Source organism: Geospiza fortis, unplaced genomic scaffold (genome assembly GCF_000277835.1).
Source record: "Geospiza fortis unplaced genomic scaffold, GeoFor_1.0 scaffold53, whole genome shotgun sequence".
NCBI lineage: Eukaryota > Metazoa > Chordata > Aves > Passeriformes > Thraupidae > Geospiza > Geospiza fortis.
The window spans coordinates 1,485,740-1,503,533 of NW_005054305.1; the positions used below are offsets into that span (position 1 = coordinate 1,485,740).

A 17,794-nucleotide genomic window follows, 5' to 3' on the forward strand; every position below is an offset into this window, starting at 1 on the left:
AAGCTCGATCAGGTGGCACACTGGTGACAATTGTGGCTGTCATTGTGATGAGGGACATATCTGCTCTGATCTGCACTTAGCTGGCCAAGCAGGCCTCAGGATGGCTGCCAGGTGATAAATCTGCACAATTTGTAATCCAGAGTTCTGCTGGGGATTCTCATTGGGGGAAAGGCTCTGAACTGCCTTCTGTACTTGGAGACAGAGGTGGGATAGGAGCAGCAGGGGGGGAAGAGGACTAGCATGCCTAACAAACCAAGTAAACTTACATTATTTGAACATGCACCTGTAAAAACTTCTTCTCATCTTTTTCCAGTGGTAGTAGTAACAATCTGCTGCTGTGTCTTTCTTTCTCCAGACGACTTCGCGGAGGAGGAGGAGGTGCAGTCCTTCGGCTACAAGAGGTTTGGTAAGTGGCCTTCCAAAAGCAGTCTTTCAGCTTGCTTTTGCATAGTGCTTAGGGTAAATCAAACACTTGCTATGAAGAATTTTCCTGTTGGCAGCATTGAAACATACAGGTACAGTCCCATCATCCACATCCAATGTCCTCCCAGAGGAAGGTGTGATGTTTAGACTTGATTTATTTTCTTGGCTAACATAGGGCTTCCGAAATTGTTCTTTCATTAGGAAATTGAAGCCCACACCTGAAGAGAAATGAATGTGCTGGCTATGAAAAGGGGCCATGCCTCTTACATGTCCTCTGCCCAGCTGAGCACTGCTTCAGCCCCCAGACTGATGGGCAGCAGAGTTTGTAGGTTTTCCCCAGACTGATGTGCAGTAGAGTTTATAGGTTTTCCCCAGAGTGGTTTTGTGGCATCTCCTGTAGACATGGCTCAGCTGTACTGGCAGCTGAGCCACGACACAGGCTGTGCACTCCTCTCAAAGGAAAAGTATATGGTACGAATGCATTCTGATGTCATAAATTATTAAAATGAGGTTACTCACTTTCTTTTCTTTTTCCACTTTCCTCTTTTTTTATGTTTGTTCACCTAAAATTGCCTTCTCATGTGAGGAAGGTAGTACCACGCATCTGTTCACAGGGGTTAGCAGCCTTCAAAGCCCCTGTTTTCAAGGCTCTTGTGATCTCTTTCTGTTGGGAAAACATTTCAGTCTCTGCAATCAACAGTTTCACCCAGGGCAGGAGAATGCCTGTCCCTGTGGCAAGGGGAGGGTTCCATGGTGGCCTCTGAGCTCCCACAGTGCCAGCTCTGTCTTGGCACAGCCAAAGGGACTCATCATCAAAGCTGCTGGTGCCTTTTCACCTATAAGCCATCAGAATAGTTCACCTCATTTTTTCTGTCCTGGGAAAGTAGCTGCAGCAAGAGTCACTTTCAATGACCCCAGTTGGCAAATGGATAAAAAAGGCAGGCTGAAAATAAAAATGAAAAGTAAGTAAAAAATTCCTTCCATCCCAAAAGGAGCAGGAGGAGGCAGCGTAAGGAGATGTGGAGTTTGGGAGGTGGGGATCACATTCGCATGACCTTTTCTACCCCCTGAACTACTCCATTGCTCCCTGCTGCTGAGCTTTATTTTGGATAGACCAGCCAACCACAGAGCCAGCATCTGTGGCTTGGAAAGTCCTCCATAAGGCTGCACACAGGGTTTTTTCCTTTTGTTTGTTTCCATTTGTTGTTGGTGTTCTGCATTAAGCCCTGGAATAGCAAAAAGGCAAAACAAATCTTGAGAAATAGGAAGAAATGCTAACTGTTGACTTCTGCCACCTCCAAATAAGTAAAAATACTGATATTCATGAACAGCTATAAAAATAGGTTTCTTTGGTGTTATCCTCTACCTGGCTATCCCTGGTCAGCACTCTTGCAGTGAACAAGATTTTAGGGAGGAGTGGGCACTCCATTATCCTTACTGTCCTGACAGTAAGTGCGCTGTTGTGACGGGATGGGATTTTTGCCTACTAACTTGCTGTCATTTCTTTCTTTCTCCTGGGTATTGTGATGCTACCAAGGTGAGTTATTTCTCCCCTTAGAAAGACAGACCATTTCCAGAAATGCTTGTGCTGTTGTGCTTTGTGGGGCAGCATGGAGGGAGGAGAGGATTTACAGCCTGGAAGTGGTAGGAGGAGATTTCGCCACAAGAGGAGGAGTCAGGGTAGTTCCACCAATCATAAGTGCCTTATGCCTCAGGAGAACAACATTGCTGTGGTCAGGAAGGTATCCCAAATATCTGCAGTACAGAAGAGCCTTGACTAAAGGGGCAATGGGATCATGAAGCCATAGTATTGACACTGGTGAGAGCTGTGTTAATTCAGTAGGGTCCCAAGGAGCCTCCTTTGTCCATACTGTTTTGGAGCCCAAACTTCCTCCCATACCCTCCTCATCTTTCCCAGCATCGTGGGGCAGCTCAGGGAGGAGCTAGGATGCCCTGGTTTCCACATACCCCTGCACCAGCATCCATGCTGTTTGACTATAGGTGCTCATGCTTTTGTGTCCCTTAAAGGGTTTATTTCCCCTTCTTCAGAAAACCTGGCTGAGTGAGTTCCCACCTCTACAGTCTCTGCTGCATTTCCAGGCAGCCTCTGAGCAGCCTCTGGAGAGAGCGGGAGCCTCATACCTTTAGCAGCACTGGCTGCTTCCTCATTTGGCACTGGGCTCCTCCAGACAGAAAGGTGACCTGCACGACTTTTAAAGACTCCAAACTCAGTGGACAGCTGGGTCAGCATTTCAAGTGAAGCACCAGAGGTTGCTCTAGGGGCCAAAATGCAGCTGAGCTCCTGCCTGACCGGTAGGAAATATTACACCTCCTGTCTTGATGTTCCCTCTTGGCCCTGTGTCCTTCCTGGTAAAAGGAGGCAATAAGGGGGAATCCCAAGGCAAGAACCAAGTTTTATTTGTTTTTTATTACACAAACCTTGATAAAAGGTAATTTTGAAAGAAGTGCTGTCTGTCTGCTGGCTGACACTGTAGAAATGCCAGTGCTGTTCCTGTACAGCCTTTTGGTGTGGGCAGGGATAAAAACAGCCGTGGGGTTTGTGTTTCATGAGTCATAGTGCAAGAGCAGTTGTGTTAATATATTGTGATTGGAGAAGTCCCTGTATGCTCCATGGACATGAGGCATGGTAGGTGGGCCATGAGTCAAGTACCTTTGACTCCATCATTTGGAACTGGGAGGTCTTGTTTGGAGTAAAATGTGCTCTGAGGGGCAGAAGGCTAAAGTATAACTGTTTTAAAAAAAGTGTCTAGCAGTCAGTCACTGCTGGCAGCTGGGAACATGTGTTGGTCAGCATTTGGCAGGCAAAGCCTTAACCAAGCTGCTTTCCTAGAGTTCAGCTGAGGAGTTTATTATTAGGTGCCTTGTTCCCAGAGCCTGTAGTTTGGTTCAAGGAAGGAAGAGATCAGCAGAAGGAGGGAAGGAGGGAAGCATTCTCCAGCAATTCTCATTTTGGGGAAGAAGTTTTTAAAAAGAGGACTGAATACGCACTGTCTTGCACCACTTCCTCTTTTTCTGAATCATTCTGTCCTTCCTTCTCAAATAAGTTAATTTCTGAGAATTTGTCAAGCTACTGTATTTTTTAGTCAATAGAACATTAACTGGTCATAGTAAGCCAAACATACTAAGCACAACACACTAACATATTAAAGAATAATGAATACAGATGCAGACAACTCCTAGGAAAATACACATCAGATTTTTTTCTCCTTTGAGGTTGGGACACATTTGCTGCAGGGGGTCAGTAAGGAAAACAGTCTTTCCAGCTCACTGATGCTGTTTACTTCTTTTCAATGAATGCTACAGATGTGCAGGGATGCTGCCAGAAGTTGCTCAGCTGCAATGCCTCCAGATTGCTGCACTGAAAAAGTGAGGAAGCGTGTTTCTTATTCCAGTTACTTCATCTTCAATCCCGTTTCTCAGGCTGTTTTAAAGTTATCTGCTCCAGATGGCAAGCTAAGCCTCTCCACTGGTTTTCCTCTACCAGACTGCCACCAATATTAACTCTTTCACCAATCAGTGTCACTGGTTTGTACCACCTCGTGTACAACTCACTTTGGGAAACAATGAATGAGGAAAGGGCAAAACTTCCTTTCCAATATGATACCCTTTGGGGATGCTAAATCTCAAGCATTAGAACTAAGACTAGTTTCTAAATGGAAGACAGAAGGATGAGATCTCTTTCTGGCAGGATATGACTCTTTCCTCTGAGATTCAGGCTCTGGGCATCTCCACAGGCAAGGGAATTGAAGGGATCAAATGGACTCCAAGGTAGAACATCTGATCTTCCTAACTCATGGCATTCTGAGGTAATAGATGTAGAATTCATTGTGCATTTTTTTTTATTTTATGTTAATGTTTAAGAACTTAATATCTCTGCTTTGCTAGAGTCTTTGAAGTAGAAATTTTCTGGTAAATTACTGATTGCATAATACGAAGCTGCAGTACAATATGGAATGCTGAAAGCAGAGAAGATGGTCTTTGACCTGTTGCAAAGCACACTTGCAGTGTTTTAGAAAACAGGCTTCAAATAAATGAGCTGAAAGCCCTGCTGATGAAGAGAAGCTCCCCAAGGAATCAGAAGATAGGACCGGTACACTATAGATAAGTGAAAGACTAAACAGCTTATGCAAGATAATTACCCTTTGCCCTTGACAAACACAGCCAGAATTACAGACTGTGAGCCTGTTCTCCACAGAAACACCCATCTTGGCCACCTCCATGCTCTAGATGGTGAGCCAGGATACTCCTCACCATCCCCTCCCCTCTGCCCCGCTGAGCTGTCAGTAGGGGACAATCTCTCATGTCCCCAGGGAGGTCCAGTGCACACCAAGCCACTGATCCTCCAACCTTCCCCGCACCCCTTAGGTCAAGAGCTGCCAGGGAAGGAGGGATAAAAATTACCAGGGGGCTCCCTCAAGGAAGGCAGGTACTTCTTTAGGTATCTTTTGTAGGGTACATAAGATATGACTGGGTTGGGATACGTCTTCCATGCAGTTACAACCATCTAGCTCCTAAACATGATTCCAGGTGTAAGAATTAAGTCTAGGAATTTGTGGACCAAGAATGGATGAATCATCCTGCCATGCAGTAATGAAATCTGCTATACTAAAAAAAAGGTGGGGGGGAAAAATATGTTTAAAAACATATTTGTAAAACAGGGTTTTTTGTTGTTTTTTTTTTCCTTGATGAGTGGTCTGGGAGCAGCTGAACAAGATCCATTTAACTGCTTTCTTGCTGTGCACTTTTTATATATTTTGTACAGTAAGAAGTTATATATTCTTTCTTCACCTTTGATAACATATAACCAGGGAGTTTTAGGAGTGTACAACTGGTAAAAGCGTTAAGAATGGAGTACAGCAAAAATGAAAACTTTAAGATACAAAGCTTTTTCTGAAAAGGATTTTAAAAAATACAGGGTAGTTTGTGCCTATAAATAACTGTTCAAACATGATCAAAATTCATGGCTCAGAATTTTGTGATGGTTCAGGAACAGCATTTATTCATTAACACTGCACAGATGGAATAATTTTAGTCCTTTTCTCTGAATAAATCCAGGCCATTGTTCATATCTCTAATAACAAGCACCAAAACAATATCTGGCATCAGTCTGGTGGTGTGCTATATCCACACAAACCTTAAGCCCCTATGAAAAAACATTCTAAGCTTTAGGAATTTGTCGACTTTTCTTTATGGTTTGTAAACGACCAGTGAGGGATTTCAGGTGCCACAACCACATACCTCCCTGGGCATTCTTTCACTTGTATGCCTGCAGTGTGTAATCATATGGCTTAATAAAAAGTCACAGGGTCATTCACACTCACAAAGGCAGAGGAAAGTCAGGCACTGTTGCTTCCAGTTCACTGATCTGGCCATATTTGACAGATGAGGATTTTGCCTGCGTGTGTCCTGGGGTATGAAATCCCCACTGAATGGCAGTGCCCGTGTGGCTGTTCACTTCAGGCCAAGAAATTTCATTTGAAATGACCCTTTTAATTGCCGTGGCCAGTAAGGTGGAAGGGCGTCGAGCCTGCCCTCTCCTGGGGTGAGCCCTGAGCAGCTGAGAGAATCCAGCACCTTCAGGGGTCCTGGGTTTGTGTTGGGGCTTCAATCCCAGCATCAGGGGCTGCATGGAGAAGGACCACCTATGTACGGTTTCTTTGTCTTTCTTTTCTTTTCCAGTAGATACTCCCAGTACTGGAGCAGTTGGCAGGGAATTGAAGTCTCACTAGATAAATAAAGAATGCTGACACGTGTTGGCATTGCAGAGGAATGTGCTCAGGAACTGTCAAGGTGCCCCTGTGCCACCGGTTTGTGTCCCTCCTCTGTCAGTACCTTCTGCCTTTTGCAGTGTAATGGCACATGTTATAGATAGGATATCCAAACAGCAAGTTTGAAACCACCTGTCTTCATAAAGATAGAGAATAGTTGGTGGACCCCAAGAAATCCATCAGTTTCAGGCAGTAATAGCAAGATCCAAAAAGTTAACCTGTGCTAACTTAGTCAGGAGCTGAAAGAGCCGAGACCTTCAGGTCTGTGGGTTTGAGGCTGCCCCATCCAACCTGTTCTGCTGTGCCTGGCTAAAGGCACTTCTAATTCAAGCCCATAAAGAGGCCTCTTAGCAATGCTGTGGGGACTAAAGTCATTCCAGCTGTGTGTTGTTATGTAGGCAATCTATTTTCTCTTAGTTACGGGTTTTTCCTATTTAGTACAATTAAAATTCTTGACATGCTTCTTCATCTATTGCATTCGCATGCTTGGAGCAATACCTATTTGATCAATCTCTGTCTTTTACAGGGGTGAATTGAAAGGCAGTGTGGTCACCATGATGTGTGAATTTTGCTCTTTTTCATTAGAGCTATAAAATAGGTGTGTGGGCTGAACAGCACGTTGTATTTACGAGAGGAATGAAAAACATTGGCTACACTGTAAGCGACACCTGGGGATTTTGTTTTTATTTCCCTGTAAACTAGCTGGACAAATAATGATGTTTGGTAACATCAGCTTGCTGCCAGAACACCTAGGCTGCATTTTGGGCTGTTCCACTTTGTAGTAAAATTACCTGTGAAATTACTGTCTTGGAAGGAAACTGTGCGCTGTGTTTTCAGTGCTTGGTACCGTTATGTTTCCATGCAGAGGAGTAACACAGGAAAACTGTGGCAGAAATGAAAACTTCAGATATCAAGCCATCACGAGATGGAAGGAAAAATAATGGAAAATACACACTAGTAGAAACTCTCAGCATGGCCATGGGATTGTAGAATGCACCAGCATTACTCTTGAGCTCCTCTTAAGCTTTATTCCAAATGCAAATCTGTGTTTGTAGCCAGCTGCCACTATAGCCAGCTGAACTTTAACTTTCAAGCTCTCAAATGTCTGCAGTTGATCTTTGGCTTTTCTGTACCTTCTTCATAATGATTTTATCTGAAAGTGACACAGGGACACTGGTCTTTCCATGAGAAAGGGGCTGCTGTATTCCCTTGAAGCTATTTTTTTGGATGAACCTAACACACACAAATTAAACACGTACCTGTCATGTGCTCCTTACTTTGATATCCTGGATTCTTTTTATTTCCTAAGAATTTCCTCAACCTGTACTGTAGGTCTGTGTGTGGTTGGTGCCTGGTTTTCCATGCTCCTGGGGAGCCACTGCAGGGAAGGTGTGAAACATAACCAGCTTCACCCAGACCTGAATGTGGGACCTGGACCTAGACCCAGACCTAAATATCTCTGCTGTCCTCTACCATCACACTCAGCAGCCCTGAGCCTGGCCAGTGTCCTGGCAAGGTAACACTGAATGCATCTACATCACGTTGTTGTACTTGACAAATTTCTTGATGATTTTCAGAGTGTAAATTTTCTGTCTGAAGATTGACTTCCATATAAAATCTGGATATAAGACTTAGGATAGGAGTTATGTCATCTACTTTTAGGGATCTGTGGCAACTACTTCTTTGAGACATCTGTCCTTAAACTAGCAATAGCAAGGAGAGGCCAGTGCTGCAGGAAAAGATTTCCATGCTGAACAAGAGCATCACCATCCTGATCATTTTGAGTTACTGCACAGATAATATTGTCAACTCTGTATCTCTGTAATATGTCTTATATAAAAGCTGGGGAAAGCCTAAAGAAGCCTGTGAGAGAGAACAGTATAAGGGATAGCACAAATGAAGAACAGGGTAAGTGTTTTAGGATGATTTGTCCTGTTGCAAACACTAACAAGGAAACTATGCTGCTTTGCTAAGTGAAAACCAATCCAAATTCCACTGTTCTGCACTACAGAGTATTAGCCAAAATAAAGCTTGGATTAAAATTTTACCCAGTCTCAATTAGCCTTCTGTATATGGGTAAACCTTAGGTGAAGCGGCCAAGAGCCAAGAAATTTCCATTTCTCCTGTTCCAGCCTGGGTTAAGTGAGTGGGCTGAGACTCTGGAAAGTGGAGAGAGGTTGGGAGAGAGATGTGGGTGGGAAGGAGTCTTGCTCAGTGCCCGGAGCCAGCACAGACAGGAGTTGTGCAGTGGGGGTGTGGAGAGGTTTGTGTCCTGCAGACACTCTTCAGCTCGGTCAGGAGTGCATCTGGAAAATCCACCCACTCAGCCAGAGAGAGAGATTGATGCCTTAAATAAATAAGATGTGAATGTGTTTTTGTGATTCGGCTTGTGACTCTTAATAGAAGCAGCTGAACTTTCTGTAGTAGGTGGAGTGTGAGACCCAGGGATCCACTTTGCTTCAGCCCAGCTGAGGCTTGTAAGGAGATTTTGTATTTAAAGTTGTGTGCAGACATTCAGGCCTAGCATAGCAGGACTTTATGTCTTCTCTGGCAGCTGTTTCATAGTGCCACAAGGAGGCAGAGCAGAATTGTCTTCCTTTAAGGATATCTGGGCATGAGGGTCTGCTTAACAGGGCTTTACTCATGTTTTTCAAAACCTGAAATTTTAAATATTTGGAAAATGCTTATTGATTTGTATTACATAGCATGTCTGTGAGCTTGTATTTCAAGGTCTTGGTCAGGGAAGATGGAGAATTCTACCAATTTTAAAATTTTAATTGGTCCAGGAATGGACATGGAAGCTTTTACTTACCAGGCTTGTTATGATCAATATACCCTAAATTTGGTAGTGTTCAATGGCAGGAAAAACCTTCCCTTTCGTGTTTTGTTAGTGGGTGAAGGTATGATTTCAGACCATCTGTGTATGTAGTGACAACCATTGCCTGAAAGATTCCTTACATATATTTCTGCTTTATCATATGATAGGGGACAGTCTGGTTACAAGAAATAATAATACATAGAGCCAAAAGATATTTTTATTCCTTCTTCATTTGTTTCTAGAAGTTATTTGCTTCAGGTGGAAAACTGATGTATAATGCCCCACATAACTGGTGATTTCATTTTAAATCTGACCTGTGAGTCTCATGTTGGGAGTGGGAGAAATCTTGTCTTTAATTAAGGCTGCAGCAAATTAATCCAAACACACACTTCCAGGTTTCAGCACAGCAGCTGTGCAGAGCTAAACTCACTTGTCCCCAGAAGTTACCACACGTCTCTTCTTGCATACACAGATGTTTATATTTAAACCTGTGTTCCTTGTGTGAATACATCCAAGCTGGATTTGGCTCAGTGTGTAGGACTACCTAACAGCACAACTTCAGAAACAGACCTGTAGGACCAGATTGCATGTAGGTTCCATCTGGAAATTTGTGCTCCAAACATTGTTTCCTAGGTCTGGAAAGCAAAAAATCTGAGAGGTGGTTCTTGTGCTCACTGTATTCCAAGTCCCCATTCATGAGTATTCTGGCTGCCTCAAACAAAGTAACTTGTCTCCTTAAGAAAACAGGTCTCTTCTTGTTTAATGATACTACATGTTTAACCTCTTTAGCAAATTTATAAAAATATTCATGCGCAGATTTCAGATTTCTACAAAATTTCTTTACTCAGGGTGCCTTGCAGAAAGCAGCAGCATAGCTCGGTTTTAAGAGAAGGCAAATAAACCAACATCATGTTCTTCTGCTCATTACACAGGAGCTGAAAAAACTTTCCAGAATATTGACAATTTTAATTCTAATATGGGTTTAAATAATTAATCAAGGGTAGCTAAAATTAGGAGAAAACTTGGGGGGCTCAAAGTAATGAGTTTGGTATGTGTGAGGGTCTGAATCAGCTGAAATACTGCCGGAGGAAGAAGAAGAGTAAACATGTCTTCATTGTCTTTCTCTTGCCTCATCAAAGAGAACCCAAGTAAAGATCATTTTTTCAGAGACCCGTCATTCAACCCTTTGAGACCATCTCTCATGGACCATTTCTGCAAGGTCCAAAGCAGCACATGAAGCCACATCTGTGAAAGATCTCTGTGCTTTGTGTGGTGTTCACAGCTCCAGTTCATTATGCTTCAGAAAATTGCAGGCTCTGTGGAGATGCTGGTTTGTGGTGCCATGGTCTGCTTTTGCTTTTTAAGAGGTAACAGGAGCAAGGCAGCAGTGGCTCCTGTCCTTTCCATGTTTAGCTGCAAGTCTGTCCATTATTCCCCTTGCCCCTATCAGATAGGTCTGGAGTAGTCCAGCAGCAGGTAGAAAGCACATTTCAGTACTGAGCCCATCAAGAAGATGCTACAGGAGGGAAATTTGGTAGCTGCAGGAAATGCCTGCCCTTGTCAGAGGGTGATTGGCACCCCATAAACCCCGTAAACTTCACAGCTGCCTCTTGCTTCAGCAGGCCTTGACTCTGGGCCAGGAGCAGATGAGACTCAGCCTGAGTTAGAGCCCCTTTGCCCAGCGTGTGACCACCGTGCGTGCTGACCCACAGGACGGGAGGGTGCTGGCAGGGGCCCACCTCTGCAGCAATAGCCACATCTGCTCCTCTGCTGCAACTCTGACTCCTGAGAAACTCGTGCTCTTGGCAAGCTGCTGTGTGAAATACAACACGGTGAAGCTGTTTTTATTCTCAGTTGTCTTGCAAAAGGTTACTGTGAGTAGTTCTGTGCTTTAATAAAAAGAAATAGAGCTGTGTTCTTCACAACAAGCCCTTTTTATTACAGCTGGTTTGAATAGCAATTGGCCTCTAATCGTGTCTCCAATGGAAAGAAGACCCCTTATGAAAGCCATTCATTTACTACAAAGAATGAACTTTCCCATGCATGAAACCAGATTACCAAAACAAACCCACCAAATAAGTGAAAGAGCTACCAAGAATTTGTATATGTCCAGTGGGTATTCAAGGTGACTTAGAAGACATTAAGTGGAAGTATCTTTGTAAAAGGAAGCAGAACAGCTGACTGTGAAATTAAAAAGCATTTTACGTCAAAGGAATACTTAGATCACTGTAGCCTTCTTCATTTTGAGCTTGGCGATTGTGCTGATGTGGCACTATAATAATTTACTTTATTTTTCTCCCTTCTGGGAGGTTTCTAAAACAATATTTTTAAAAGAAAAATAAATAATGTCTAATGTCTTTTCAGTTGTTCTTCTGGGAAGTCTTGTGGTGAGTTAAAAGAAAATACTTGGTGAAGCTGTGAACGGGAGACATTTCCAGGGTGGGTGTGTTTTGAGGTTTGTTTGGGTTTTCGTAATACTCTACCCCTATGTATTTTTTTTTTAATAGTTTTTATAAGCTTTTAATACAGGGGGAACTAAATTAAGAAATTCTTCCTTATTCCACCAGTTTTGGGAGCTTTGCAGGACGATGTGTTATGGGACTATTTCCCTCTTTGAAATCCTGATGGAGGGAAGCCATGATACCACCCTAGTCCTGCAACCTTCACTCAGGCAAATTCCCAGCAAGCGTTTTTTGGTGGTCACTTTGCTGTCCTTTTTGCTATCAGATCTGTCTATGAAAATGTTTCATAGCCTCCAGGTGACCATGTTTCACCTTTCAAGATTGCTGTTTCTAGAATGTCAGAGTTCCCAGAGGGAACCAAAGGTAGTGCTATGGTCATTGTGGTCTCATGAGAAATGCCTTCTTTTCCCCCAAACACCTTCAGTTTGGAGATTGCAAAGCTTGTTCCCCTGCTCCTCTGCTCTGAGCAACACTTCACATCACAGGTAGGACTTGTTCCTAAGCATCCTGCCTCAAAGTGAAAAAAACACCACCTGAAATCAGATCAGCACTTGATAGAATCAGTAATGTGTTAATATAATTTCCTTTGAGCTTTTTAAAATAAAATACAATCCTGCAGAGTTGACTGGTTTTATGAAAGACATCCCCTTTCCGATGGACACGTTGCATCAACTCAGCCACCAAAACCACACAGTTGAGGGCACAACTCTTTTTTGGGTACTGGAATTCTGAAAGCTGCATGAAGTCAGATGGAGTTTTCCTCCTGTCCTGTGCTGGAAGTGCAGTGGTGAGAGCAGGAGCAGGAGAGCCAGGCTCAAGATGACAGAGATGCTCTGCAGCTGTGGGGAGGCAAAGCCACACAGAGCTGGCAGGGATCAGCAGGGAGGGGGTCATCCCAAAACTCTGTCAAGGGACTCTGTTGTTGCAGTCTGGTTACTCTGATTTGACCACTGCTCAGCAGGGTTCATATTTCTGTGCCCATTCATAAAAAGCGATGTAAGCCTCTTTGGACCTCTCTGACTGGTGCCTGTTGGGGCCATTCCTCTGCTGCCTTGATTTGCCAGAGCAGAGTGTGCCACACAGGCGCGTTTCGGGACAGGTCTGCCTTGATTTGCTTTTATTTTATGTACCAGGCTTGACTTCACCAGAGCAGAGCGTGCCACACAGGCGCGTTTCGGGACAGGGTTAAAACAATCTGCAGTCTGGAAACCAGCAGGGTCCCCAGAGAGGGAGTTAAACCCAGGGAGTACTGATCTGTTTCCTGCCTTTGTTATGATTTCTGCCATGTAACACAATCTCGCCCACCAACCAGCCTAAGCGAGCCCGGCCAGCTGAGTCAGCAGGGCATGGGCTGCTGCTGCTCACCTCACGTCAGCACAGCCAGCCTCCAAAATCCCTGGCAGGTTTTCAGGTTAATCCTGCCCCAAAATCCATGGGTGCTCACCACCTTCACCCCCAAGCATCAAACAGAGCAGAGAGGAGGTGGGCAGGGTGCAGGGGGTGCTCCCCAGTCAGCTGCCATTGTGTGCCTGTCTAGAAGGGATGTACAGGGCTATAAACCCAGCTCACTGCTCTTATATGGGTCCCAACACAGCCCTTTAGAAAAATCCCCCAGAAAATGGCTATGGCATTTAAGACTCTTGGGTGGGGACTCTTCTTTGATGTCGACCTCCAAAATGTTTAAAAGACTTTATGTTCTTAAAGAAAATAGAGCATTATCTGCACATTTTTAGCCCAGCCCAGTGTGTGTGTAATCTTGCAAATGCAAACAGGTAAAATGGGACATCGTGTAGCAAGGGCAGGGAAGGGGAGCGGTGCCACGACCTGGCACTGCTCACAAATCCAGGGGGTTTCACCTCCCACTCCCAGAGACAGCCAGGCCCTGTGTGGGCAACCACTGCCTGCCTGTGAGCAGGGCTGCCCTCACCCTGAACGCTTTCACTGTTCAATGTCAAGTCAAACCAGCACCCAGGATTCTTTGCCTTCTCCAGGACTGCCAGCCCAATGAGGAGGAGCACTGGGAGGAAAGTCCTGGTGCTGCCAGAATAAAGGCTGATCAGTTTTTTGGGGAGAGGGATGGGGCAGTGGTGGACAGCACGATCCCAATCATGCTGTGGGTCCAGGTCTCCTGGCAGAAATCCTGTGCTGTGCCCAGGAGCCCTCTTGTGCATATGAGGAACCATAGAGTGATGCATGGCAAGAAAAAATCATCTCACTTTGTTTTTTCCTCTTTCTTGCGCGACTGACATGAGCTGGAGCTGACATCTGATCCGCTTTTGATCTTTTTCTAGCACGGGCTGTATGTTTTTCGAAGCATTTCACTGCCAGAGCTGACCACTACTGAGAGAGAGAACAAGAAGTCAGCAAACATCCCCATTTAAAACTGTGCTGGTTTTAAAGCTTTGCAGATTACTTTGCTTGTTTTTCAGCCAACTCATAAGATGTTGCCAGCAGATTTCCAGTAAATTAGACGTTTAAGTCAAAGTGCTTATTTGAAATATTTGAACAGTGGCATGAGGAAAGCTTAGGTGAAAGACAGAGCTGGGAGGAGGATGATCTGTAATTTGTCTGCAGCTTTGCCTGGTGAGATACTCACAGCAGACCATCATTCTCATCAGGTTATGGTTTGTTACAAGGATTTGGGATTATCTCTGCTGATTTCCCAGGCCTTAAAATTCTGATTATTCATTTTGTAGTACAGTAAGCAAAACATTGTGGGGTTTTTTCGGGGATTTCTTGCTTCAGGCTCTTTTTGAAATCCATGGAAGCTATCTGTAACATTATTTTCTCATACTAATTTTAAATGTCTTTTAGAAATCTCTGGAGAGTGGAGAATTTTGTGACTATCACTCAGGAGTTGCATTCTTAGGTCACAGACAATTCTGTTGCAAATAGTACAGCTCCACTGATTAAAGCAGTGTTGTCCCTGATAGTGTTGAAGTGTGAAATGATTTGGGTAGATTTGTGTCATCCCACTGTTAAAAGACAGAGTTAAACAATACTTGTGCAGGCAGCTGAAAGGCCTAAATAAGTATGTTGCTTTAAATCACAATAAAATCCATCATTTATTTCCATTGTATTTAGTGAATTAGAGCCAGGATCTCAGTGAGAAAGACTAGTTTCCTCTGTAGTTGCTTGCACCATCCAGTCCTTTAACACTTGTCAGAGGAGCATAAGGAAGTTTGTTAACATCAAGGAATTATTGCATCTCGCTGTGAAGTTTTTAAAGTTTTGTAGTAGTAAAGTTAGTCCTACCATGAAGTTTTGCATCAGGTTGGTATGGGATTTATAAAAATAACATTTTGTTCAGTACTGGGTCTGGGTCTCCTCACTGATTGATAGTATTAAGAGACTCTTAGTTTCCTTCTACTTAATTGGTAAGTTGCTCTTTAATACAGGCTGATTTGAGATGGACATTCCAACATTCTCATTGCTGTGTTCTTAATTTTTAGTGAACAATAGTGAATGTTGTCCTAGATGACTGGGTGATAAAACAGCTAATAGTTAAATTTGATTTTATGGTAATTTATGTTCTGAAACCATGACCATCTCCTCCATATATAGAATATATATTATCCCAGTATCTATGTTTCTGATATTTTCTTGTCTTTTAATTGGGAAAACCTTGTCAGAAGCAAACTGAAAACTCAGAGTCATGCCCCAACTGTCCCGCAGATTTATGCCAAAGGAGAAATAGCAAGGACCAGGAATAAGCAATATCTTACTTCCTCTGTTTTGTTCAAAAAAGCTTCAATGTTCCCTCAGCCCCCTTGAGGCAGTCCTCTGTCCTCATCTTGATTCTGGAAAAGTGTTTCTTGCTGTTTTTATGTATCTGGCCCACTGGGCCGTACACATGTCCCTGCTCTGTAGATCAGCTGCCTGCCATAGCCATGTTCACCCTCCCATCCAAGCAGAAGCAGCCCTCTTGCTCTGAGAGGTGGGGTTTCATTCATGAGATTACTTGGAACACTGCCTAAAACACAGAGAGAAAAAAAAAAAGACAGTTGAGCAAAACAGGAAGGCCAAGCCTTCCTTTTATCACAAAATGCAGTCATGGGTATCACCAGCCTCTGTGGAGGGCGAGCTTGTACTCATTCCCTCAATGGCATTTCCACTCCAGGCAGAGGGAGTGACCAGGAGGAGACAGAGCACCTGCTTTGTATCCTGTGCTGGTTGCTGCAGCATCACTGTGGCCTGAACTAATCATTATGGACAGCAATTAAGAGTAATTGAGGTAGTCTTTCTAGCCCAGTGCTTTCCCTGTAGCTTTTAATAAGGAGAAATTAGAAGGGGAAACAAATGCTGTTGTTCACTAAGCTCTCATGAGCAGTTTCTGATTGTCACAGGATTCAGCAACTCATTAGATGGATAGAATTGGCAGTGCCTGGTTTGAGTAACACCAGTTCTCTGCATGTCTGTGTGATGACGTTTACATTCTTGAAACATGTGGAATGTTAATTTTTCTGTTGGTTTCTTCCCCCCTGGTATGGGGTTCTTGGGTTATTTTGAGCCTGAGCTTTTTTTCCTCTATTATGTAAGAAGAATATAGGAAGTGTGATATGCTTTCCTCTAGTGATACTGCAATTAAAGGAACTATGAAGACAGGACTGGCCAAATAGAATCTTTGTCACAATAAATCACTGGGTTTGGAAAAAAAAAAATATTATTATTTTGTTCGGGGTTTTTTTGTAATATTTCCTGTGTTTGGTGAGACGAGGACAAGTACCAAACAGATTGCAAAAGAGCAGCTTGTTTGCAGTGGTAACAGCCCTGGCTGAAACAGCTGCCTCACCTGCAACCTCTGGGCTGGGCAGTCTCTGCTGGGACCGTGTCTGACATACCAAACCTTTGAGCAGCGTCCAGTGCCTGCCAATGAAAAGAGAAAATGTCTAGGGGAACTTTATCTCCCTTATCCCCCATCCCAAAATGTGGATTAGTTTTTTTTCTCCCCATTTGTTTTGGCCTAAATTCAGGACCCCAGAGCAGGAACAGCAAATGGTTGGTGAGAAGGGGCGAAGAAGATTCCGTGTCAGCTGCTCAGACTGCTGCCTACACAGCAGAGAGCCCCTCATACCCACTGCTCTGTGGATGCCCTTGCCACACCATACCTGTGGGAAGACACCTCCATGTTTGTGCATGCCTACAAACTGGGGTCCTCAATAGCCTCTCTTCATAACATGCAACTAAAAGGGGGAATCCTCCACCAAATTTTTCTCATAAACACCACACATTTTTTACAATCAGGCTATTTGAGCATAACTTGGGGTCAGCGAACTGTTGTAGAGAGTGCTGTAACAAATGGGAAAACTGTGCTTGTAAATGCATAAGCTTTTCAGAGGCAACTGCTGATAAATTCTTTCCGTTTACTGCAGTTTCTCCAAGGAGATTTGCATTTTTCACTTTCTTGTCATTAGGCTTCACAAATAAAGGCATATAGGCTGATGTCTTCATCAGACACCCATCAGGCAACTCAGGTCTTGTTTTGGAGGGTCTGTATGCTCTCAGTCTATCTGTAAACAAAATGCACATATTTATGACATGTTCTAGGGAGAGCAGACAGAATCAGAGGTCTTCACTTCTGATTAGCTTCTACTTTGAAAGTATTTTCACAAATGCAGTTTTCACATTTAAATAATAAACTGTCATGTTCTTCCTTCTCACATACCACTTGCCTTACCCAGATATTGATGTGCATTATTCCTGTCATCTGTGCAGTAACCGTCATATTTGTTCATTACATGCTTGGATCTTGTTTTCCAAAATCTGACGAAAGCAATCTTGTGGTTTTCTGTAAAGCTGGGAAAATTAGAGATTCTTCTTGACTGACCAATCAAATACATGAGGAATACATGAGGATGGATAGTGATTGAGAGTTTGAAGGAAGTTTGCACCCAAAAGCTAAATCTGCAGCCATGATGGCACAAAACATCCAAGTAATGAAAATCCCTCTGGATCCTCACTCTCTCAGTGCTTGGATTCTGTTTTGGATGTCTAAAATCATAGAAACAGAATCAAAGAATGTTTTGGGTTAGAAGATACATTAAAGATCATCTAGTTCAATATCCATGCCCTGGGCAGGGACATTTTCTCTAGAACAGGTTGCTCAAAGCCTGTCCAACCTGACATTGAGCACATCCCATAATGAGAAATCTACGTCATCTCTGGGCAAGCTGTCCCATTGTCTCACCACGCTCATAATAAAAAATTTCTTTCTGGTGTCCAATCTAAATGTACTCTCTGACAGTTTAAAGCTGTTTCTCCTTGTTCTGTCACTATAGGCCATGCTAAAAAGTCTCTTTCCC

The 17,794-nt window shown here is 43.5% G+C and overlaps 1 protein-coding gene across 1 annotated transcript in view; it reads left to right on the forward strand.

The window, feature by feature from the left end:
- The first annotated feature begins 359 nt into the window (after positions 1–359).
- The window catches only part of COLEC12 (collectin subfamily member 12), an 84,897-nt gene continuing 67,462 nt past the window's right edge, over positions 360–17,794 (forward strand). The window contains exon 1 of the mRNA XM_031066524.1: positions 360–406. The gene's annotated coding sequence lies outside the window, so the exon portion shown is untranslated. The remainder of the gene's footprint in view (positions 407–17,794) is intronic.